We start from the raw sequence: 26,058 nt of genomic DNA, 5'->3' as shown, positions 1-26,058 counted from the left end.
TTTCTGCAGGGCATTCTCATGTTGATGGAGAGTCTAGTGGCTCAGATATGAGCCTTGATGAGGAGCTTGGGATCCCAGCTATGAGAACACCTGGTGTAAAGAAGGCTATGGAAGCCATGAATGAAAAGCTGCGAAGATCAGGGAGAGTGAAGAACCCTGTGCAGAGATTTACATATGACGGTTATGTGGCACATCACTATGCATATATGGCAAAGGTTGTGCAGGTTGTTGAGCCCACATGCATTGATGAGGCTGTTGGAAATGTGAATTGGGAGAAAGCTATGGATGAGGAGATGGATGCACTATATGGAAATGAAACTTGGGACTTAGTGCAATTGCCTGAAGGCAAGAAAGCCATTGGATGCAAGTGGGTGTACAAAGTTAAACATAACAGTGATGGAAGCATAAACAGGTACAAGGCTAGATTGGTAGCCAAAGGATATGCGCAGACATATGGGATTGATTATGAGGAAACTTTCAGCCCAGTTGCCAAGATGGCAACGGTGAGAGTTGTGATAGCAGTGGCTGCGTCAAAGCAATGGTCTTTACATCAGATGGATGTAAAGAATGCATTCTTGCATGGGGATTTGCAAGAAGAGGTGTATATGTTGCAGCCACCTGGTTATGAGGATGTGGGTCACCCCGAGCATGTTTGCAGGTTGAAGAAAGCCTTGTATGGCTTAAAACAAGCACCAAGAGCATGGTCTGACAAGATTTCTGAATATCTTGTCACTATTGGCTTTCATGTAGCCAATGCAGATTTCTCATTGTATGTGAGACATGGTGATAGAGGAATTGTGCTTGTTGTCATCTATGTAGATGACTTGATCATTACGGGGGACCATGATGCAGAGATCTTTGATGTAAAGATCTTGCTAAGACAGAAGTTTGAGATGAAGGATCTGGGGGAGCTCAGATATTTCTTGGGCATTGAGGTGATTAGGTCACCACATGGTATTGGATTACTGCAGAGACAGTATGGCTTGGACATGTTGTCCAAGTATGGTATGACAGGCTGTAAGCCTATTTCTGTGCCATTGGATCAGAATGGCAAGTTGAGTGCAGATTCAGGAGAGATCTTGGAGGATCCTACTATGTACAGGAGCATAGTAGGAAGTTTGATCTACATGACGATCACTAGACCAGATTTGAGCTATGCTGTTGGGTTGGTGAGTCAGTTTATGCAGGTTCCACGGAAACCGCATTTAGATGCAGTGAGACGCATACTGAGGTATGTGAGGTCTACTTTGCATTGTGGACTATTCTATGAGACTGGGACAGAGATATGTGTACATGGGTACACGGATGCTGATTGGGCTGGTAGTATCTCAGACAGAAGATCTACCAGTGGCTTCATGTTTTCTTTGGGGAGTGCTGCTGTGACTTGGAGCAGCAAGAAGCAGCCTACGGTTGCTCTATCGAGTACAGAGGCCGAGTACAGAGGAGCTGCTATGGCAGCATGTGAGGTAGCTTGGTTGAGAAAGCTACTTGCAGATTTGGGTCTATCAGTGGATAGACAAGTTGTCATTTTCTGTGACAACATTAGCAGTATACAGTTAGCCAGGAACCCAGTATTTCATGCTCGTACGAAGCACATAGAGGTCCACTACCACTTCGTTAGAGAGAAGGTCTTGGCAGGAGATCTTGACCTTGTTTATGTCAGCACAGAGGATCAGGTAGCTGACATCTTCACCAAAGCATTGGGTACAGAGAAGCTCCGCAGATTCAGGGCTTCGCTTGGTGTACATGAGATGGAGTTGAGCTCGAGGGGGAGTGTTGAGATATCGAGCTCTAGTGAGGCGGTGGATACTGATGACCCGCCTGGGGGATAGGCCCCACACTTACACCACTGGCATGGTTGGTGAGATCTTGGGTGATATGCGGCCAGTGGGATGACAGGCTGTGTGACAGCCACTCTAGAGACTGGCATAGTTATAGCGCCAGCTCATTTAGTCGGGTTCACACTATAGAGAACCCGTGTATGTATTGGTTGAGTACCTTTCATATTATGGTGTACTCTTATCTTTGTATATGGTGTGTTGAGTGTTGTGTAGAGAAGAAGAAGATTTTCAGCCTCTCACCTTGTGTGTTCTCTATTAGGGTTTTGTGAGTGTGTGTGTGTGCTTGCAAGAGCTCAAGCTCTCTTCCCCCCTGCATCTTTTCATGGTATCAGAGCCTGGTTCGTGCTAAGGGCTGAGCTGCAAGCAAGAGAACCACAAGAAGCGGTACGAGGGTAAGAGCTACAACTACTCTTCCCTATTGTGTTGGTGACTACACCCTTGTCGGGAGCTCTACGGGAGGCACCGGCAAACGATCTCCGATTGAGGAGCTTTCTTTGCGGGAGTAAAGCTATAGGGCAACTATACAGTCCTTTGGACTGATTAGTCCTTTGGACTGAATTTTTCGGGCCGAAAACGCGTTTCGGGCGCGTCTGGACCTCCGTTTTTCAGAAAGCAGGCGATTTCGAGCACTGCGGGTAAGTCATCGATTCTCTGCAGAACTCTGTTTTACGAACTGCAGGAAGACAGATTGACTGTGCAGACACTGTGGGTGCTGCAAAGAGGTCTACAGTTGCCATTGGGTGTATGTATGCACATTGAAGTCACTGGTTGTGACATTTGAGTACTACAGTACCGCTGTGCAGAAAACACTGCAGGTTGTGCAGAAAAACCAGAGTGCAGTTTCTGGTAAAATTGTCTGTTTGGCAAGATGTCTAATGATGGCATAACACAGATTGTGGCTGAGAAGCTGGATAAGAATAACTTCCATGCTTGGAGGTTCAGGTTGACTAATTTCCTGATGGGAAAAGGCTATTGGGACTACATTGAAGGTGAGCATGAAGAGGCACCGGAGATACCGGATATAAATCCGACTGCTGCAGATGTGAAAGAGTTTAAAGACTGGAACCAAGGAGCCAGGAAAGTAATGTATTGGCTTTCCATTAGTATACAGGACACCATGATTGGGCACATTCAGGATGCCAAGTCCCCCAAGGAGGCGTGGGACACCTTGGTAAAGCTTTATGAAACAAATACCAAGGCACGTAAGATACAGTTGAAGAATGAACTTCATACTGTGGAGAAAAAGAGCATGTCTGTGAATGACTATGCGTTGAAGATAAAGGGCATTGTGGAATCCCTTGCATCTATTGGTGTGTCAGTAGATGATGATGACAAGGTGGAAGTCTGTCTACGTGGTCTCGGGCCACAATACAAGGCGTTTAAGACGTCTATCCAGACTCGGGAAAACATTCCCAACTTTACAGATTTGGTGTCTATGCTGATTATCGAAGAGAAGAACTTGGGTGAAGACCAACAGTCTTCACAAAGCAAAAACAGTTCAGAGCAACAGGCCTTCTACACGAGTTCAGGAAGAGGACGAGGTAGAGGAGGCCGTGGACGCGGTCAAGGAGGTGGCCGAACAGGTAATCAGAATTACGGCCAGCAGCAGCAGCAACAACAACAGTCCCAGAATCAACAACAACAACAACACGCAGGTGGAAGAGGCAAATTCAGAGGCAGGGGGAGTCAAAGAGGCCGTGGAAATTGGCAAAGGCAATATAATGATGCACGTGAATGCTACTATTGTGGTAAGCCAGGACATGTGCAGTCAGAATGTTATAAGAAGCAGGCTGACATGCAAAATGGGAAAGTGCAGCAAAACAACTATGCATCCTCAAGCAGAAATAATGAGGACAATGAAAGGTTGTTTGTTATGCAGCATGTTGTAAATGCCATGTCTGAAAATGCTGATGCAGCACAAAAAGATAATGTATGGTATGTGGATTCAGGCGCTTCGAACCACATGACGAGTCATGGGGAGTGGTTCAAGGAAATGAAGAACCCGGAAAGACCAGGTTTTGTGGAAACAGGGGATGACACTGCTCATCCAATTGCCCACGTTGGAGATGTGCCATTATCTATGCAGGATGGCAAAGTGAAGTACCTTGCAGATGTACTTCATGTACCGAACATAACAAAGAATCTGGTTTCAGTTGGCCAGATGATTGAGCAGGGGTTGCAGGTTCGGTTTAACCCTGATGGGTGTTATGTTGAAGATTTCAAAGACAAGTGCAGGTTGGTTGCAAAAGGCAACAGAGTGGGCAGAATGTTTACGTTGGATGTAGACATGCCTGAAATGAGTGCTGCGATGTTTGCAAATGGTTCAGGAGTTGTTGCAGACACGGACATATGGCATAAAAGAATTGGACATGTAAATGTGCAGAGATTGAAGTCTATGCAGACAAAAGGAATTGTGACAGGGCTGCCAAAATTTAAAGTGGAAGGTATGCAGAAAATATGTGAAGCATGCCAATTTGGGAAGCAAACAAAGCATGTGTTTCCACGTAACAGATATGTGAGCAGAAATGCACTAGATGTTGTGCATTCAGATGTATGGGGTCCTACGAAGACCGTGTCTATGGGAGGCTGCAGGTACTATGTCACTTTTATTGATGACCACACAAGGAAAGTGTGGGTATATTTCATGAAGGAGAAGAGTGAGGTGTTCACTCACTTTCAGAATTTTAGAGTTTTGGTTGAAAAGCAAACAGGAAAATATGTCAAGTGCCTAAGGTCAGATGGAGGGGGAGAATACTTCTCCAATGAGTTCTCTGAATTTTTGAAGAAGAATGGAATTCGGAGACAGTATACATGCAGATACACTCCGCAGCAAAATGGAGTTGCTGAGCGGAAAAACAGGCACATTGCTGAGATTGCGCGGGCATTGATGGAAGAGAAAAATATGCCGCATTGCTATTGGGCTGAGGCTGTTTCTACAGCAGTATACATCATGAACAGGACTCCAACTGCAGCCATACATGATGTAACTCCAGAGGAGAGGTTTACTGGCAGAAAACCAGATTTGTCTCATCTGAAAGTCTTTGGATGCATTGCATATGTGCATGTGCCAGATGAGCTGAGAACTAAGCTGGATCCGAAAGCTGAAAAATGTGTGTTTATTGGATATTCCCTTGAGCAAAAGGGATACAGGTGTTATAACCCTGCTACACGTGAGCTGAGGGTAAGCAGGGATGTTGTTTTTGATGAGATGAGCAGCTGGTATGCTGCTGAAAAAGAAGCTGTTGGGGCTGATGTGAGTGGAAGTGTGGTTGCACAGAATGCAGGTCAGCAATCACAGCCTTTGAGTGGACCAGGAGAGTCCTCATCTAGTGGGTCTGTTGATAGACCATGGAGTGGCAGGCTGCGTCATAATACCAATCCTGCAAATGTGATTACTACATCACGTAAAGGAAAAGAGAAAGTGGTTGAGCCCCTTGGTATGCCTGACATTTCTGCAGGGCATTCTCATGTTGATGGAGAGTCTAGTGGCTCAGATATGAGCCTTGATGAGGAGCTTGGGATCCCAGCTATGAGAACACCTGGTGTAAAGAAGGCTATGGAAGCCATGAATGAAAAGCTGCGAAGATCAGGGAGAGTGAAGAACCCTGTGCAGAGATTTACATATGACGGTTATGTGGCACATCACTATGCATATATGGCAAAGGTTGTGCAGGTTGTTGAGCCCACATGCATTGATGAGGCTGTTGGAAATGTGAATTGGGAGAAAGCTATGGATGAGGAGATGGATGCACTATATGGAAATGAAACTTGGGACTTAGTGCAATTGCCTGAAGGCAAGAAAGCCATTGGATGCAAGTGGGTGTACAAAGTTAAACATAACAGTGATGGAAGCATAAACAGGTACAAGGCTAGATTGGTAGCCAAAGGATATGCGCAGACATATGGGATTGATTATGAGGAAACTTTCAGCCCAGTTGCCAAGATGGCAACGGTGAGAGTTGTGATAGCAGTGGCTGCGTCAAAGCAATGGTCTTTACATCAGATGGATGTAAAGAATGCATTCTTGCATGGGGATTTGCAAGAAGAGGTGTATATGTTGCAGCCACCTGGTTATGAGGATGTGGGTCACCCCGAGCATGTTTGCAGGTTGAAGAAAGCCTTGTATGGCTTAAAACAAGCACCAAGAGCATGGTCTGACAAGATTTCTGAATATCTTGTCACTATTGGCTTTCATGTAGCCAATGCAGATTTCTCATTGTATGTGAGACATGGTGATAGAGGAATTGTGCTTGTTGTCATCTATGTAGATGACTTGATCATTACGGGGGACCATGATGCAGAGATCTTTGATGTAAAGATCTTGCTAAGACAGAAGTTTGAGATGAAGGATCTGGGGGAGCTCAGATATTTCTTGGGCATTGAGGTGATTAGGTCACCACATGGTATTGGATTACTGCAGAGACAGTATGGCTTGGACATGTTGTCCAAGTATGGTATGACAGGCTGTAAGCCTATTTCTGTGCCATTGGATCAGAATGGCAAGTTGAGTGCAGATTCAGGAGAGATCTTGGAGGATCCTACTATGTACAGGAGCATAGTAGGAAGTTTGATCTACATGACGATCACTAGACCAGATTTGAGCTATGCTGTTGGGTTGGTGAGTCAGTTTATGCAGGTTCCACGGAAACCGCATTTAGATGCAGTGAGACGCATACTGAGGTATGTGAGGTCTACTTTGCATTGTGGACTATTCTATGAGACTGGGACAGAGATATGTGTACATGGGTACACGGATGCTGATTGGGCTGGTAGTATCTCAGACAGAAGATCTACCAGTGGCTTCATGTTTTCTTTGGGGAGTGCTGCTGTGACTTGGAGCAGCAAGAAGCAGCCTACGGTTGCTCTATCGAGTACAGAGGCCGAGTACAGAGGAGCTGCTATGGCAGCATGTGAGGTAGCTTGGTTGAGAAAGCTACTTGCAGATTTGGGTCTATCAGTGGATAGACAAGTTGTCATTTTCTGTGACAACATTAGCAGTATACAGTTAGCCAGGAACCCAGTATTTCATGCTCGTACGAAGCACATAGAGGTCCACTACCACTTCGTTAGAGAGAAGGTCTTGGCAGGAGATCTTGACCTTGTTTATGTCAGCACAGAGGATCAGGTAGCTGACATCTTCACCAAAGCATTGGGTACAGAGAAGCTCCGCAGATTCAGGGCTTCGCTTGGTGTACATGAGATGGAGTTGAGCTCGAGGGGGAGTGTTGAGATATCGAGCTCTAGTGAGGCGGTGGATACTGATGACCCGCCTGGGGGATAGGCCCCACACTTACACCACTGGCATGGTTGGTGAGATCTTGGGTGATATGCGGCCAGTGGGATGACAGGCTGTGTGACAGCCACTCTAGAGACTGGCATAGTTATAGCGCCAGCTCATTTAGTCGGGTTCACACTATAGAGAACCCGTGTATGTATTGGTTGAGTACCTTTCATATTATGGTGTACTCTTATCTTTGTATATGGTGTGTTGAGTGTTGTGTAGAGAAGAAGAAGATTTTCAGCCTCTCACCTTGTGTGTTCTCTATTAGGGTTTTGTGAGTGTGTGTGTGTGCTTGCAAGAGCTCAAGCTCTCTTCCCCCCTGCATCTTTTCATGGTATCAGAGCCTGGTTCGTGCTAAGGGCTGAGCTGCAAGCAAGAGAACCACAAGAAGCGGTACGAGGGTAAGAGCTACAACTACTCTTCCCTATTGTGTTGGTGACTACACCCTTGTCGGGAGCTCTACGGGAGGCACCGGCAAACGATCTCCGATTGAGGAGCTTTCTTTGCGGGAGTAAAGCTATAGGGCAACTATACAGTCCTTTGGACTGATTAGTCCTTTGGACTGAATTTTTCGGGCCGAAAACGCGTTTCGGGCGCGTCTGGACCTCCGTTTTTCAGAAAGCAGGCGATTTCGAGCACTGCGGGTAAGTCATCGATTCTCTGCAGAACTCTGTTTTACGAACTGCAGGAAGACAGATTGACTGTGCAGACACTGTGGGTGCTGCAAAGAGGTCTACAGTTGCCATTGGGTGTATGTATGCACATTGAAGTCACTGGTTGTGACATTTGAGTACTACAGTACCGCTGTGCAGAAAACACTGCAGGTTGTGCAGAAAAACCAGAGTGCAGTTTCTGGTAAAATTGTCTGTTTGGCAAGATGTCTAATGATGGCATAACACAGATTGTGGCTGAGAAGCTGGATAAGAATAACTTCCATGCTTGGAGGTTCAGGTTGACTAATTTCCTGATGGGAAAAGGCTATTGGGACTACATTGAAGGTGAGCATGAAGAGGCACCGGAGATACCGGATATAAATCCGACTGCTGCAGATGTGAAAGAGTTTAAAGACTGGAACCAAGGAGCCAGGAAAGTAATGTATTGGCTTTCCATTAGTATACAGGACACCATGATTGGGCACATTCAGGATGCCAAGTCCCCCAAGGAGGCGTGGGACACCTTGGTAAAGCTTTATGAAACAAATACCAAGGCACGTAAGATACAGTTGAAGAATGAACTTCATACTGTGGAGAAAAAGAGCATGTCTGTGAATGACTATGCGTTGAAGATAAAGGGCATTGTGGAATCCCTTGCATCTATTGGTGTGTCAGTAGATGATGATGACAAGGTGGAAGTCTGTCTACGTGGTCTCGGGCCACAATACAAGGCGTTTAAGACGTCTATCCAGACTCGGGAAAACATTCCCAACTTTACAGATTTGGTGTCTATGCTGATTATCGAAGAGAAGAACTTGGGTGAAGACCAACAGTCTTCACAAAGCAAAAACAGTTCAGAGCAACAGGCCTTCTACACGAGTTCAGGAAGAGGACGAGGTAGAGGAGGCCGTGGACGCGGTCAAGGAGGTGGCCGAACAGGTAATCAGAATTACGGCCAGCAGCAGCAGCAACAACAACAGTCCCAGAATCAACAACAACAACAACACGCAGGTGGAAGAGGCAAATTCAGAGGCAGGGGGAGTCAAAGAGGCCGTGGAAATTGGCAAAGGCAATATAATGATGCACGTGAATGCTACTATTGTGGTAAGCCAGGACATGTGCAGTCAGAATGTTATAAGAAGCAGGCTGACATGCAAAATGGGAAAGTGCAGCAAAACAACTATGCATCCTCAAGCAGAAATAATGAGGACAATGAAAGGTTGTTTGTTATGCAGCATGTTGTAAATGCCATGTCTGAAAATGCTGATGCAGCACAAAAAGATAATGTATGGTATGTGGATTCAGGCGCTTCGAACCACATGACGAGTCATGGGGAGTGGTTCAAGGAAATGAAGAACCCGGAAAGACCAGGTTTTGTGGAAACAGGGGATGACACTGCTCATCCAATTGCCCACGTTGGAGATGTGCCATTATCTATGCAGGATGGCAAAGTGAAGTACCTTGCAGATGTACTTCATGTACCGAACATAACAAAGAATCTGGTTTCAGTTGGCCAGATGATTGAGCAGGGGTTGCAGGTTCGGTTTAACCCTGATGGGTGTTATGTTGAAGATTTCAAAGACAAGTGCAGGTTGGTTGCAAAAGGCAACAGAGTGGGCAGAATGTTTACGTTGGATGTAGACATGCCTGAAATGAGTGCTGCGATGTTTGCAAATGGTTCAGGAGTTGTTGCAGACACGGACATATGGCATAAAAGAATTGGACATGTAAATGTGCAGAGATTGAAGTCTATGCAGACAAAAGGAATTGTGACAGGGCTGCCAAAATTTAAAGTGGAAGGTATGCAGAAAATATGTGAAGCATGCCAATTTGGGAAGCAAACAAAGCATGTGTTTCCACGTAACAGATATGTGAGCAGAAATGCACTAGATGTTGTGCATTCAGATGTATGGGGTCCTACGAAGACCGTGTCTATGGGAGGCTGCAGGTACTATGTCACTTTTATTGATGACCACACAAGGAAAGTGTGGGTATATTTCATGAAGGAGAAGAGTGAGGTGTTCACTCACTTTCAGAATTTTAGAGTTTTGGTTGAAAAGCAAACAGGAAAATATGTCAAGTGCCTAAGGTCAGATGGAGGGGGAGAATACTTCTCCAATGAGTTCTCTGAATTTTTGAAGAAGAATGGAATTCGGAGACAGTATACATGCAGATACACTCCGCAGCAAAATGGAGTTGCTGAGCGGAAAAACAGGCACATTGCTGAGATTGCGCGGGCATTGATGGAAGAGAAAAATATGCCGCATTGCTATTGGGCTGAGGCTGTTTCTACAGCAGTATACATCATGAACAGGACTCCAACTGCAGCCATACATGATGTAACTCCAGAGGAGAGGTTTACTGGCAGAAAACCAGATTTGTCTCATCTGAAAGTCTTTGGATGCATTGCATATGTGCATGTGCCAGATGAGCTGAGAACTAAGCTGGATCCGAAAGCTGAAAAATGTGTGTTTATTGGATATTCCCTTGAGCAAAAGGGATACAGGTGTTATAACCCTGCTACACGTGAGCTGAGGGTAAGCAGGGATGTTGTTTTTGATGAGATGAGCAGCTGGTATGCTGCTGAAAAAGAAGCTGTTGGGGCTGATGTGAGTGGAAGTGTGGTTGCACAGAATGCAGGTCAGCAATCACAGCCTTTGAGTGGACCAGGAGAGTCCTCATCTAGTGGGTCTGTTGATAGACCATGGAGTGGCAGGCTGCGTCATAATACCAATCCTGCAAATGTGATTACTACATCACGTAAAGGAAAAGAGAAAGTGGTTGAGCCCCTTGGTATGCCTGACATTTCTGCAGGGCATTCTCATGTTGATGGAGAGTCTAGTGGCTCAGATATGAGCCTTGATGAGGAGCTTGGGATCCCAGCTATGAGAACACCTGGTGTAAAGAAGGCTATGGAAGCCATGAATGAAAAGCTGCGAAGATCAGGGAGAGTGAAGAACCCTGTGCAGAGATTTACATATGACGGTTATGTGGCACATCACTATGCATATATGGCAAAGGTTGTGCAGGTTGTTGAGCCCACATGCATTGATGAGGCTGTTGGAAATGTGAATTGGGAGAAAGCTATGGATGAGGAGATGGATGCACTATATGGAAATGAAACTTGGGACTTAGTGCAATTGCCTGAAGGCAAGAAAGCCATTGGATGCAAGTGGGTGTACAAAGTTAAACATAACAGTGATGGAAGCATAAACAGGTACAAGGCTAGATTGGTAGCCAAAGGATATGCGCAGACATATGGGATTGATTATGAGGAAACTTTCAGCCCAGTTGCCAAGATGGCAACGGTGAGAGTTGTGATAGCAGTGGCTGCGTCAAAGCAATGGTCTTTACATCAGATGGATGTAAAGAATGCATTCTTGCATGGGGATTTGCAAGAAGAGGTGTATATGTTGCAGCCACCTGGTTATGAGGATGTGGGTCACCCCGAGCATGTTTGCAGGTTGAAGAAAGCCTTGTATGGCTTAAAACAAGCACCAAGAGCATGGTCTGACAAGATTTCTGAATATCTTGTCACTATTGGCTTTCATGTAGCCAATGCAGATTTCTCATTGTATGTGAGACATGGTGATAGAGGAATTGTGCTTGTTGTCATCTATGTAGATGACTTGATCATTACGGGGGACCATGATGCAGAGATCTTTGATGTAAAGATCTTGCTAAGACAGAAGTTTGAGATGAAGGATCTGGGGGAGCTCAGATATTTCTTGGGCATTGAGGTGATTAGGTCACCACATGGTATTGGATTACTGCAGAGACAGTATGGCTTGGACATGTTGTCCAAGTATGGTATGACAGGCTGTAAGCCTATTTCTGTGCCATTGGATCAGAATGGCAAGTTGAGTGCAGATTCAGGAGAGATCTTGGAGGATCCTACTATGTACAGGAGCATAGTAGGAAGTTTGATCTACATGACGATCACTAGACCAGATTTGAGCTATGCTGTTGGGTTGGTGAGTCAGTTTATGCAGGTTCCACGGAAACCGCATTTAGATGCAGTGAGACGCATACTGAGGTATGTGAGGTCTACTTTGCATTGTGGACTATTCTATGAGACTGGGACAGAGATATGTGTACATGGGTACACGGATGCTGATTGGGCTGGTAGTATCTCAGACAGAAGATCTACCAGTGGCTTCATGTTTTCTTTGGGGAGTGCTGCTGTGACTTGGAGCAGCAAGAAGCAGCCTACGGTTGCTCTATCGAGTACAGAGGCCGAGTACAGAGGAGCTGCTATGGCAGCATGTGAGGTAGCTTGGTTGAGAAAGCTACTTGCAGATTTGGGTCTATCAGTGGATAGACAAGTTGTCATTTTCTGTGACAACATTAGCAGTATACAGTTAGCCAGGAACCCAGTATTTCATGCTCGTACGAAGCACATAGAGGTCCACTACCACTTCGTTAGAGAGAAGGTCTTGGCAGGAGATCTTGACCTTGTTTATGTCAGCACAGAGGATCAGGTAGCTGACATCTTCACCAAAGCATTGGGTACAGAGAAGCTCCGCAGATTCAGGGCTTCGCTTGGTGTACATGAGATGGAGTTGAGCTCGAGGGGGAGTGTTGAGATATCGAGCTCTAGTGAGGCGGTGGATACTGATGACCCGCCTGGGGGATAGGCCCCACACTTACACCACTGGCATGGTTGGTGAGATCTTGGGTGATATGCGGCCAGTGGGATGACAGGCTGTGTGACAGCCACTCTAGAGACTGGCATAGTTATAGCGCCAGCTCATTTAGTCGGGTTCACACTATAGAGAACCCGTGTATGTATTGGTTGAGTACCTTTCATATTATGGTGTACTCTTATCTTTGTATATGGTGTGTTGAGTGTTGTGTAGAGAAGAAGAAGATTTTCAGCCTCTCACCTTGTGTGTTCTCTATTAGGGTTTTGTGAGTGTGTGTGTGTGCTTGCAAGAGCTCAAGCTCTCTTCCCCCCTGCATCTTTTCATGGTATCAGAGCCTGGTTCGTGCTAAGGGCTGAGCTGCAAGCAAGAGAACCACAAGAAGCGGTACGAGGGTAAGAGCTACAACTACTCTTCCCTATTGTGTTGGTGACTACACCCTTGTCGGGAGCTCTACGGGAGGCACCGGCAAACGATCTCCGATTGAGGAGCTTTCTTTGCGGGAGTAAAGCTATAGGGCAACTATACAGTCCTTTGGACTGATTAGTCCTTTGGACTGAATTTTTCGGGCCGAAAACGCGTTTCGGGCGCGTCTGGACCTCCGTTTTTCAGAAAGCAGGCGATTTCGAGCACTGCGGGTAAGTCATCGATTCTCTGCAGAACTCTGTTTTACGAACTGCAGGAAGACAGATTGACTGTGCAGACACTGTGGGTGCTGCAAAGAGGTCTACAGTTGCCATTGGGTGTATGTATGCACATTGAAGTCACTGGTTGTGACATTTGAGTACTACAGTACCGCTGTGCAGAAAACACTGCAGGTTGTGCAGAAAAACCAGAGTGCAGTTTCTGGTAAAATTGTCTGTTTGGCAAGATGTCTAATGATGGCATAACACAGATTGTGGCTGAGAAGCTGGATAAGAATAACTTCCATGCTTGGAGGTTCAGGTTGACTAATTTCCTGATGGGAAAAGGCTATTGGGACTACATTGAAGGTGAGCATGAAGAGGCACCGGAGATACCGGATATAAATCCGACTGCTGCAGATGTGAAAGAGTTTAAAGACTGGAACCAAGGAGCCAGGAAAGTAATGTATTGGCTTTCCATTAGTATACAGGACACCATGATTGGGCACATTCAGGATGCCAAGTCCCCCAAGGAGGCGTGGGACACCTTGGTAAAGCTTTATGAAACAAATACCAAGGCACGTAAGATACAGTTGAAGAATGAACTTCATACTGTGGAGAAAAAGAGCATGTCTGTGAATGACTATGCGTTGAAGATAAAGGGCATTGTGGAATCCCTTGCATCTATTGGTGTGTCAGTAGATGATGATGACAAGGTGGAAGTCTGTCTACGTGGTCTCGGGCCACAATACAAGGCGTTTAAGACGTCTATCCAGACTCGGGAAAACATTCCCAACTTTACAGATTTGGTGTCTATGCTGATTATCGAAGAGAAGAACTTGGGTGAAGACCAACAGTCTTCACAAAGCAAAAACAGTTCAGAGCAACAGGCCTTCTACACGAGTTCAGGAAGAGGACGAGGTAGAGGAGGCCGTGGACGCGGTCAAGGAGGTGGCCGAACAGGTAATCAGAATTACGGCCAGCAGCAGCAGCAACAACAACAGTCCCAGAATCAACAACAACAACAACACGCAGGTGGAAGAGGCAAATTCAGAGGCAGGGGGAGTCAAAGAGGCCGTGGAAATTGGCAAAGGCAATATAATGATGCACGTGAATGCTACTATTGTGGTAAGCCAGGACATGTGCAGTCAGAATGTTATAAGAAGCAGGCTGACATGCAAAATGGGAAAGTGCAGCAAAACAACTATGCATCCTCAAGCAGAAATAATGAGGACAATGAAAGGTTGTTTGTTATGCAGCATGTTGTAAATGCCATGTCTGAAAATGCTGATGCAGCACAAAAAGATAATGTATGGTATGTGGATTCAGGCGCTTCGAACCACATGACGAGTCATGGGGAGTGGTTCAAGGAAATGAAGAACCCGGAAAGACCAGGTTTTGTGGAAACAGGGGATGACACTGCTCATCCAATTGCCCACGTTGGAGATGTGCCATTATCTATGCAGGATGGCAAAGTGAAGTACCTTGCAGATGTACTTCATGTACCGAACATAACAAAGAATCTGGTTTCAGTTGGCCAGATGATTGAGCAGGGGTTGCAGGTTCGGTTTAACCCTGATGGGTGTTATGTTGAAGATTTCAAAGACAAGTGCAGGTTGGTTGCAAAAGGCAACAGAGTGGGCAGAATGTTTACGTTGGATGTAGACATGCCTGAAATGAGTGCTGCGATGTTTGCAAATGGTTCAGGAGTTGTTGCAGACACGGACATATGGCATAAAAGAATTGGACATGTAAATGTGCAGAGATTGAAGTCTATGCAGACAAAAGGAATTGTGACAGGGCTGCCAAAATTTAAAGTGGAAGGTATGCAGAAAATATGTGAAGCATGCCAATTTGGGAAGCAAACAAAGCATGTGTTTCCACGTAACAGATATGTGAGCAGAAATGCACTAGATGTTGTGCATTCAGATGTATGGGGTCCTACGAAGACCGTGTCTATGGGAGGCTGCAGGTACTATGTCACTTTTATTGATGACCACACAAGGAAAGTGTGGGTATATTTCATGAAGGAGAAGAGTGAGGTGTTCACTCACTTTCAGAATTTTAGAGTTTTGGTTGAAAAGCAAACAGGAAAATATGTCAAGTGCCTAAGGTCAGATGGAGGGGGAGAATACTTCTCCAATGAGTTCTCTGAATTTTTGAAGAAGAATGGAATTCGGAGACAGTATACATGCAGATACACTCCGCAGCAAAATGGAGTTGCTGAGCGGAAAAACAGGCACATTGCTGAGATTGCGCGGGCATTGATGGAAGAGAAAAATATGCCGCATTGCTATTGGGCTGAGGCTGTTTCTACAGCAGTATACATCATGAACAGGACTCCAACTGCAGCCATACATGATGTAACTCCAGAGGAGAGGTTTACTGGCAGAAAACCAGATTTGTCTCATCTGAAAGTCTTTGGATGCATTGCATATGTGCATGTGCCAGATGAGCTGAGAACTAAGCTGGATCCGAAAGCTGAAAAATGTGTGTTTATTGGATATTCCCTTGAGCAAAAGGGATACAGGTGTTATAACCCTGCTACACGTGAGCTGAGGGTAAGCAGGGATGTTGTTTTTGATGAGATGAGCAGCTGGTATGCTGCTGAAAAAGAAGCTGTTGGGGCTGATGTGAGTGGAAGTGTGGTTGCACAGAATGCAGGTCAGCAATCACAGCCTTTGAGTGGACCAGGAGAGTCCTCATCTAGTGGGTCTGTTGATAGACCATGGAGTGGCAGGCTGCGTCATAATACCAATCCTGCAAATGTGATTACTACATCACGTAAAGGAAAAGAGAAAGTGGTTGAGCCCCTTGGTATGCCTGACATTTCTGCAGGGCATTCTCATGTTGATGGAGAGTCTAGTGGCTCAGATATGAGCCTTGATGAGGAGCTTGGGATCCCAGCTATGAGAACACCTGGTGTAAAGAAGGCTATGGAAGCCATGAATGAAAAGCTGCGAAGATCAGGGAGAGTGAAGAACCCTGTGCAGAGATTTACATATGACGGTTATGTGGCACATCACTATGCATATATGGCAAAGGTTGTGCAGGTTGTTGAGCCCACATGCATTGATGAGGCTGTTGGAAATGTGAATTGGGAGAAAGCTATGGATGAGGAGATGGATGCACTATATGGAAATGAAACTTGGGACTTAGTGCAATTGCCTGAAGGCAAGAAAGCCATTGGATGCAAGTGGGTGTACAAAGTTAAACATAACAGTGATGGAAGCATAAACAGGTACAAGGCTAGATTGGTAGCCAAAGGATATGCGCAGACATATGGGATTGATTATGAGGAAACTTTCAGCCCAGTTGCCAAGATGGCAACGGTGAGAGTTGTGATAGCAGTGGCTGCGTCAAAGCAATGGTCTTTACATCAGATGGATGTAAAGAATGCATTCTTGCATGGGGATTTGCAAGAAGAGGTGTATATGTTGCAGCCACCTGGTTATGAGGATGTGGGTCACCCCGAGCATGTTTGCAGGTTGAAGAAAGCCTTGTATGGCTTAAAACAAGCACCAAGAGCATGGTCTGACAAGATTTCTGAATATCTTGTCACTATTGGCTTTCATGTAGCCAATGCAGATTTCTCATTGTATGTGAGACATGGTGATAGAGGAATTGTGCTTGTTGTCATCTATGTAGATGACTTGATCATTACGGGGGACCATGATGCAGAGATCTTTGATGTAAAGATCTTGCTAAGACAGAAGTTTGAGATGAAGGATCTGGGGGAGCTCAGATATTTCTTGGGCATTGAGGTGATTAGGTCACCACATGGTATTGGATTACTGCAGAGACAGTATGGCTTGGACATGTTGTCCAAGTATGGTATGACAGGCTGTAAGCCTATTTCTGTGCCATTGGATCAGAATGGCAAGTTGAGTGCAGATTCAGGAGAGATCTTGGAGGATCCTACTATGTACAGGAGCATAGTAGGAAGTTTGATCTACATGACGATCACTAGACCAGATTTGAGCTATGCTGTTGGGTTGGTGAGTCAGTTTATGCAGGTTCCACGGAAACCGCATTTAGATGCAGTGAGACGCATACTGAGGTATGTGAGGTCTACTTTGCATTGTGGACTATTCTATGAGACTGGGACAGAGATATGTGTACATGGGTACACGGATGCTGATTGGGCTGGTAGTATCTCAGACAGAAGATCTACCAGTGGCTTCATGTTTTCTTTGGGGAGTGCTGCTGTGACTTGGAGCAGCAAGAAGCAGCCTACGGTTGCTCTATCGAGTACAGAGGCCGAGTACAGAGGAGCTGCTATGGCAGCATGTGAGGTAGCTTGGTTGAGAAAGCTACTTGCAGATTTGGGTCTATCAGTGGATAGACAAGTTGTCATTTTCTGTGACAACATTAGCAGTATACAGTTAGCCAGGAACCCAGTATTTCATGCTCGTACGAAGCACATAGAGGTCCACTACCACTTCGTTAGAGAGAAGGTCTTGGCAGGAGATCTTGACCTTGTTTATGTCAGCACAGAGGATCAGGTAGCTGACATCTTCACCAAAGCATTGGGTACAGAGAAGCTCCGCAGATTCAGGGCTTCGCTTGGTGTACATGAGATGGAGTTGAGCTCGAGGGGGAGTGTTGAGATATCGAGCTCTAGTGAGGCGGTGGATACTGATGACCCGCCTGGGGGATAGGCCCCACACTTACACCACTGGCATGGTTGGTGAGATCTTGGGTGATATGCGGCCAGTGGGATGACAGGCTGTGTGACAGCCACTCTAGAGACTGGCATAGTTATAGCGCCAGCTCATTTAGTCGGGTTCACACTATAGAGAACCCGTGTATGTATTGGTTGAGTACCTTTCATATTATGGTGTACTCTTATCTTTGTATATGGTGTGTTGAGTGTTGTGTAGAGAAGAAGAAGATTTTCAGCCTCTCACCTTGTGTGTTCTCTATTAGGGTTTTGTGAGTGTGTGTGTGTGCTTGCAAGAGCTCAAGCTCTCTTCCCCCCTGCATCTTTTCATGGTATCAGAGCCTGGTTCGTGCTAAGGGCTGAGCTGCAAGCAAGAGAACCACAAGAAGCGGTACGAGGGTAAGAGCTACAACTACTCTTCCCTATTGTGTTGGTGACTACACCCTTGTCGGGAGCTCTACGGGAGGCACCGGCAAACGATCTCCGATTGAGGAGCTTTCTTTGCGGGAGTAAAGCTATAGGGCAACTATACAGTCCTTTGGACTGATTAGTCCTTTGGACTGAATTTTTCGGGCCGAAAACGCGTTTCGGGCGCGTCTGGACCTCCGTTTTTCAGAAAGCAGGCGATTTCGAGCACTGCGGGTAAGTCATCGATTCTCTGCAGAACTCTGTTTTACGAACTGCAGGAAGACAGATTGACTGTGCAGACACTGTGGGTGCTGCAAAGAGGTCTACAGTTGCCATTGGGTGTATGTATGCACATTGAAGTCACTGGTTGTGACATTTGAGTACTACAGTACCGCTGTGCAGAAAACACTGCAGGTTGTGCAGAAAAACCAGAGTGCAGTTTCTGGTAAAATTGTCTGTTTGGCAAGATGTCTAATGATGGCATAACACAGATTGTGGCTGAGAAGCTGGATAAGAATAACTTCCATGCTTGGAGGTTCAGGTTGACTAATTTCCTGATGGGAAAAGGCTATTGGGACTACATTGAAGGTGAGCATGAAGAGGCACCGGAGATACCGGATATAAATCCGACTGCTGCAGATGTGAAAGAGTTTAAAGACTGGAACCAAGGAGCCAGGAAAGTAATGTATTGGCTTTCCATTAGTATACAGGACACCATGATTGGGCACATTCAGGATGCCAAGTCCCCCAAGGAGGCGTGGGACACCTTGGTAAAGCTTTATGAAACAAATACCAAGGCACGTAAGATACAGTTGAAGAATGAACTTCATACTGTGGAGAAAAAGAGCATGTCTGTGAATGACTATGCGTTGAAGATAAAGGGCATTGTGGAATCCCTTGCATCTATTGGTGTGTCAGTAGATGATGATGACAAGGTGGAAGTCTGTCTACGTGGTCTCGGGCCACAATACAAGGCGTTTAAGACGTCTATCCAGACTCGGGAAAACATTCCCAACTTTACAGATTTGGTGTCTATGCTGATTATCGAAGAGAAGAACTTGGGTGAAGACCAACAGTCTTCACAAAGCAAAAACAGTTCAGAGCAACAGGCCTTCTACACGAGTTCAGGAAGAGGACGAGGTAGAGGAGGCCGTGGACGCGGTCAAGGAGGTGGCCGAACAGGTAATCAGAATTACGGCCAGCAGCAGCAGCAACAACAACAGTCCCAGAATCAACAACAACAACAACACGCAGGTGGAAGAGGCAAATTCAGAGGCAGGGGGAGTCAAAGAGGCCGTGGAAATTGGCAAAGGCAATATAATGATGCACGTGAATGCTACTATTGTGGTAAGCCAGGACATGTGCAGTCAGAATGTTATAAGAAGCAGGCTGACATGCAAAATGGGAAAGTGCAGCAAAACAACTATGCATCCTCAAGCAGAAATAATGAGGACAATGAAAGGTTGTTTGTTATGCAGCATGTTGTAAATGCCATGTCTGAAAATGCTGATGCAGCACAAAAAGATAATGTATGGTATGTGGATTCAGGCGCTTCGAACCACATGACGAGTCATGGGGAGTGGTTCAAGGAAATGAAGAACCCGGAAAGACCAGGTTTTGTGGAAACAGGGGATGACACTGCTCATCCAATTGCCCACGTTGGAGATGTGCCATTATCTATGCAGGATGGCAAAGTGAAGTACCTTGCAGATGTACTTCATGTACCGAACATAACAAAGAATCTGGTTTCAGTTGGCCAGATGATTGAGCAGGGGTTGCAGGTTCGGTTTAACCCTGATGGGTGTTATGTTGAAGATTTCAAAGACAAGTGCAGGTTGGTTGCAAAAGGCAACAGAGTGGGCAGAATGTTTACGTTGGATGTAGACATGCCTGAAATGAGTGCTGCGATGTTTGCAAATGGTTCAGGAGTTGTTGCAGACACGGACATATGGCATAAAAGAATTGGACATGTAAATGTGCAGAGATTGAAGTCTATGCAGACAAAAGGAATTGTGACAGGGCTGCCAAAATTTAAAGTGGAAGGTATGCAGAAAATATGTGAAGCATGCCAATTTGGGAAGCAAACAAAGCATGTGTTTCCACGTAACAGATATGTGAGCAGAAATGCACTAGATGTTGTGCATTCAGATGTATGGGGTCCTACGAAGACCGTGTCTATGGGAGGCTGCAGGTACTATGTCACTTTTATTGATGACCACACAAGGAAAGTGTGGGTATATTTCATGAAGGAGAAGAGTGAGGTGTTCACTCACTTTCAGAATTTTAGAGTTTTGGTTGAAAAGCAAACAGGAAAATATGTCAAGTGCCTAAGGTCAGATGGAGGGGGAGAATACTTCTCCAATGAGTTCTCTGAATTTTTGAAGAAGAATGGAATTCGGAGACAGTATACATGCAGATACACTCCGCAGCAAAATGGAGTTGCTGAGCGGAAAAACAGGCACATTGCTGAGATTGCGCGGGCATTGATGGAAGAGAAAAATATGCCGCATTGCTATTGGGCTGAGGCTGTTTCTACAGCAGTATACATCATGAACAGGACTCCAACTGCAGCCATACATGATGTAACTCCAGAGGAGAGGTTTACTGGCAGAAAACCAGATTTGTCTCATCTGAAAGTCTTTGGATGCATTGCATATGTGCATGTGCCAGATGAGCTGAGAACTAAGCTGGATCCGAAAGCTGAAAAATGTGTGTTTATTGGATATTCCCTTGAGCAAAAGGGATACAGGTGTTATAACCCTGCTACACGTGAGCTGAGGGTAAGCAGGGATGTTGTTTTTGATGAGATGAGCAGCTGGTATGCTGCTGAAAAAGAAGCTGTTGGGGCTGATGTGAGTGGAAGTGTGGTTGCACAGAATGCAGGTCAGCAATCACAGCCTTTGAGTGGACCAGGAGAGTCCTCATCTAGTGGGTCTGTTGATAGACCATGGAGTGGCAGGCTGCGTCATAATACCAATCCTGCAAATGTGATTACTACATCACGTAAAGGAAAAGAGAAAGTGGTTGAGCCCCTTGGTATGCCTGACATTTCTGCAGGGCATTCTCATGTTGATGGAGAGTCTAGTGGCTCAGATATGAGCCTTGATGAGGAGCTTGGGATCCCAGCTATGAGAACACCTGGTGTAAAGAAGGCTATGGAAGCCATGAATGAAAAGCTGCGAAGATCAGGGAGAGTGAAGAACCCTGTGCAGAGATTTACATATGACGGTTATGTGGCACATCACTATGCATATATGGCAAAGGTTGTGCAGGTTGTTGAGCCCACATGCATTGATGAGGCTGTTGGAAATGTGAATTGGGAGAAAGCTATGGATGAGGAGATGGATGCACTATATGGAAATGAAACTTGGGACTTAGTGCAATTGCCTGAAGGCAAGAAAGCCATTGGATGCAAGTGGGTGTACAAAGTTAAACATAACAGTGATGGAAGCATAAACAGGTACAAGGCTAGATTGGTAGCCAAAGGATATGCGCAGACATATGGGATTGATTATGAGGAAACTTTCAGCCCAGTTGCCAAGATGGCAACGGTGAGAGTTGTGATAGCAGTGGCTGCGTCAAAGCAATGGTCTTTACATCAGATGGATGTAAAGAATGCATTCTTGCATGGGGATTTGCAAGAAGAGGTGTATATGTTGCAGCCACCTGGTTATGAGGATGTGGGTCACCCCGAGCATGTTTGCAGGTTGAAGAAAGCCTTGTATGGCTTAAAACAAGCACCAAGAGCATGGTCTGACAAGATTTCTGAATATCTTGTCACTATTGGCTTTCATGTAGCCAATGCAGATTTCTCATTGTATGTGAGACATGGTGATAGAGGAATTGTGCTTGTTGTCATCTATGTAGATGACTTGATCATTACGGGGGACCATGATGCAGAGATCTTTGATGTAAAGATCTTGCTAAGACAGAAGTTTGAGATGAAGGATCTGGGGGAGCTCAGATATTTCTTGGGCATTGAGGTGATTAGGTCACCACATGGTATTGGATTACTGCAGAGACAGTATGGCTTGGACATGTTGTCCAAGTATGGTATGACAGGCTGTAAGCCTATTTCTGTGCCATTGGATCAGAATGGCAAGTTGAGTGCAGATTCAGGAGAGATCTTGGAGGATCCTACTATGTACAGGAGCATAGTAGGAAGTTTGATCTACATAACGATCACTAGACCAGATTTGAGCTATGCTGTTGGGTTGGTGAGTCAGTTTATGCAGGTTCCACGGAAACCGCATTTAGATGCAGTGAGACGCATACTGAGGTATGTGAGGTCTACTTTGCATTGTGGACTATTCTATGAGACTGGGACAGAGATATGTGTACATGGGTACACGGATGCTGATTGGGCTGGTAGTATCTCAGACAGAAGATCTACCAGTGGCTTCATGTTTTCTTTGGGGAGTGCTGCTGTGACTTGGAGCAGCAAGAAGCAGCCTACGGTTGCTCTATCGAGTACAGAGGCCGAGTACAGAGGAGCTGCTATGGCAGCATGTGAGGTAGCTTGGTTGAGAAAGCTACTTGCAGATTTGGGTCTATCAGTGGATAGACAAGTTGTCATTTTCTGTGACAACATTAGCAGTATACAGTTAGCCAGGAACCCAGTATTTCATGCTCGTACGAAGCACATAGAGGTCCACTACCACTTCGTTAGAGAGAAGGTCTTGGCAGGAGATCTTGACCTTGTTTATGTCAGCACAGAGGATCAGGTAGCTGACATCTTCACCAAAGCATTGGGTACAGAGAAGCTCCGCAGATTCAGGGCTTCGCTTGGTGTACATGAGATGGAGTTGAGCTCGAGGGGGAGTGTTGAGATATCGAGCTCTAGTGAGGCGGTGGATACTGATGACCCGCCTGGGGGATAGGCCCCACACTTACACCACTGGCATGGTTGGTGAGATCTTGGGTGATATGCGGCCAGTGGGATGACAGGCTGTGTGACAGCCACTCTAGAGACTGGCATAGTTATAGCGCCAGCTCATTTAGTCGGGTTCACACTATAGAGAACCCGTGTATGTATTGGTTGAGTACCTTTCATATTATGGTGTACTCTTATCTTTGTATATGGTGTGTTGAGTGTTGTGTAGAGAAGAAGAAGATTTTCAGCCTCTCACCTTGTGTGTTCTCTATTAGGGTTTTGTGAGTGTGTGTGTGTGCTTGCAAGAGCTCAAGCTCTCTTCCCCCCTGCATCTTTTCATGGTATCAGAGCCTGGTTCGTGCTAAGGGCTGAGCTGCAAGCAAGAGAACCACAAGAAGCGGTACGAGGGTAAGAGCTACAACTACTCTTCCCTATTGTGTTGGTGACTACACCCTTGTCGGGAGCTCTACGGGAGGCACCGGCAAACGATCTCCGATTGAGGAGCTTTCTTTGCGGGAGTAAAGCTATAGGGCAACTATACAGTCCTTTGGACTGATTAGTCCTTTGGACTGAATTTTTCGGGCCGAAAACGCGTTTCGGGCGCGTCTGGACCTCCGTTTTTCAGAAAGCAGGCGATTTCGAGCACTGCGGGTAAGTCATCGATTCTCTGCAGAACTCTGTTTTACGAACTGCAGGAAGACAGATTGACTGTGCAGACACTGTGGGTGCTGCAAAGAGGTCTACAGTTGCCATTGGGTGTATGTATGCACATTGAAGTCACTGGTTGTGACATTTGAGTACTACAGTACCGCTGTGCAGAAAACACTGCAGGTTGTGCAGAAAAACCAGAGTGCAGTTTCTGGTAAAATTGTCTGTTTGGCAAGATGTCTAATGATGGCATAACACAGATTGTGGCTGAGAAGCTGGATAAGAATAACTTCCATGCTTGGAGGTTCAGGTTGACTAATTTCCTGATGGGAAAAGGCTATTGGGACTACATTGAAGGTGAGCATGAAGAGGCACCGGAGATACCGGATATAAATCCGACTGCTGCAGATGTGAAAGAGTTTAAAGACTGGAACCAAGGAGCCAGGAAAGTAATGTATTGGCTTTCCATTAGTATACAGGACACCATGATTGGGCACATTCAGGATGCCAAGTCCCCCAAGGAGGCGTGGGACACCTTGGTAAAGCTTTATGAAACAAATACCAAGGCACGTAAGATACAGTTGAAGAATGAACTTCATACTGTGGAGAAAAAGAGCATGTCTGTGAATGACTATGCGTTGAAGATAAAGGGCATTGTGGAATCCCTTGCATCTATTGGTGTGTCAGTAGATGATGATGACAAGGTGGAAGTCTGTCTACGTGGTCTCGGGCCACAATACAAGGCGTTTAAGACGTCTATCCAGACTCGGGAAAACATTCCCAACTTTACAGATTTGGTGTCTATGCTGATTATCGAAGAGAAGAACTTGGGTGAAGACCAACAGTCTTCACAAAGCAAAAACAGTTCAGAGCAACAGGCCTTCTACACGAGTTCAGGAAGAGGACGAGGTAGAGGAGGCCGTGGACGCGGTCAAGGAGGTGGCCGAACAGGTAATCAGAATTACGGCCAGCAGCAGCAGCAACAACAACAGTCCCAGAATCAACAACAACAACAACACGCAGGTGGAAGAGGCAAATTCAGAGGCAGGGGGAGTCAAAGAGGCCGTGGAAATTGGCAAAGGCAATATAATGATGCACGTGAATGCTACTATTGTGGTAAGCCAGGACATGTGCAGTCAGAATGTTATAAGAAGCAGGCTGACATGCAAAATGGGAAAGTGCAGCAAAACAACTATGCATCCTCAAGCAGAAATAATGAGGACAATGAAAGGTTGTTTGTTATGCAGCATGTTGTAAATGCCATGTCTGAAAATGCTGATGCAGCACAAAAAGATAATGTATGGTATGTGGATTCAGGCGCTTCGAACCACATGACGAGTCATGGGGAGTGGTTCAAGGAAATGAAGAACCCGGAAAGACCAGGTTTTGTGGAAACAGGGGATGACACTGCTCATCCAATTGCCCACGTTGGAGATGTGCCATTATCTATGCAGGATGGCAAAGTGAAGTACCTTGCAGATGTACTTCATGTACCGAACATAACAAAGAATCTGGTTTCAGTTGGCCAGATGATTGAGCAGGGGTTGCAGGTTCGGTTTAACCCTGATGGGTGTTATGTTGAAGATTTCAAAGACAAGTGCAGGTTGGTTGCAAAAGGCAACAGAGTGGGCAGAATGTTTACGTTGGATGTAGACATGCCTGAAATGAGTGCTGCGATGTTTGCAAATGGTTCAGGAGTTGTTGCAGACACGGACATATGGCATAAAAGAATTGGACATGTAAATGTGCAGAGATTGAAGTCTATGCAGACAAAAGGAATTGTGACAGGGCTGCCAAAATTTAAAGTGGAAGGTATGCAGAAAATATGTGAAGCATGCCAATTTGGGAAGCAAACAAAGCATGTGTTTCCACGTAACAGATATGTGAGCAGAAATGCACTAGATGTTGTGCATTCAGATGTATGGGGTCCTACGAAGACCGTGTCTATGGGAGGCTGCAGGTACTATGTCACTTTTATTGATGACCACACAAGGAAAGTGTGGGTATATTTCATGAAGGAGAAGAGTGAGGTGTTCACTCACTTTCAGAATTTTAGAGTTTTGGTTGAAAAGCAAACAGGAAAATATGTCAAGTGCCTAAGGTCAGATGGAGGGGGAGAATACTTCTCCAATGAGTTCTCTGAATTTTTGAAGAAGAATGGAATTCGGAGACAGTATACATGCAGATACACTCCGCAGCAAAATGGAGTTGCTGAGCGGAAAAACAGGCACATTGCTGAGATTGCGCGGGCATTGATGGAAGAGAAAAATATGCCGCATTGCTATTGGGCTGAGGCTGTTTCTACAGCAGTATACATCATGAACAGGACTCCAACTGCAGCCATACATGATGTAACTCCAGAGGAGAGGTTTACTGGCAGAAAACCAGATTTGTCTCATCTGAAAGTCTTTGGATGCATTGCATA

This window comes from Cibotium barometz, chromosome 15 (assembly GCF_041138505.1).
Source record: "Cibotium barometz isolate CiBa-2024 chromosome 15, ASM4113850v1, whole genome shotgun sequence".
Lineage (NCBI taxonomy): Eukaryota > Viridiplantae > Streptophyta > Polypodiopsida > Cyatheales > Cibotiaceae > Cibotium > Cibotium barometz.
Note: the sequence above shows the minus strand (reverse complement) of the source record.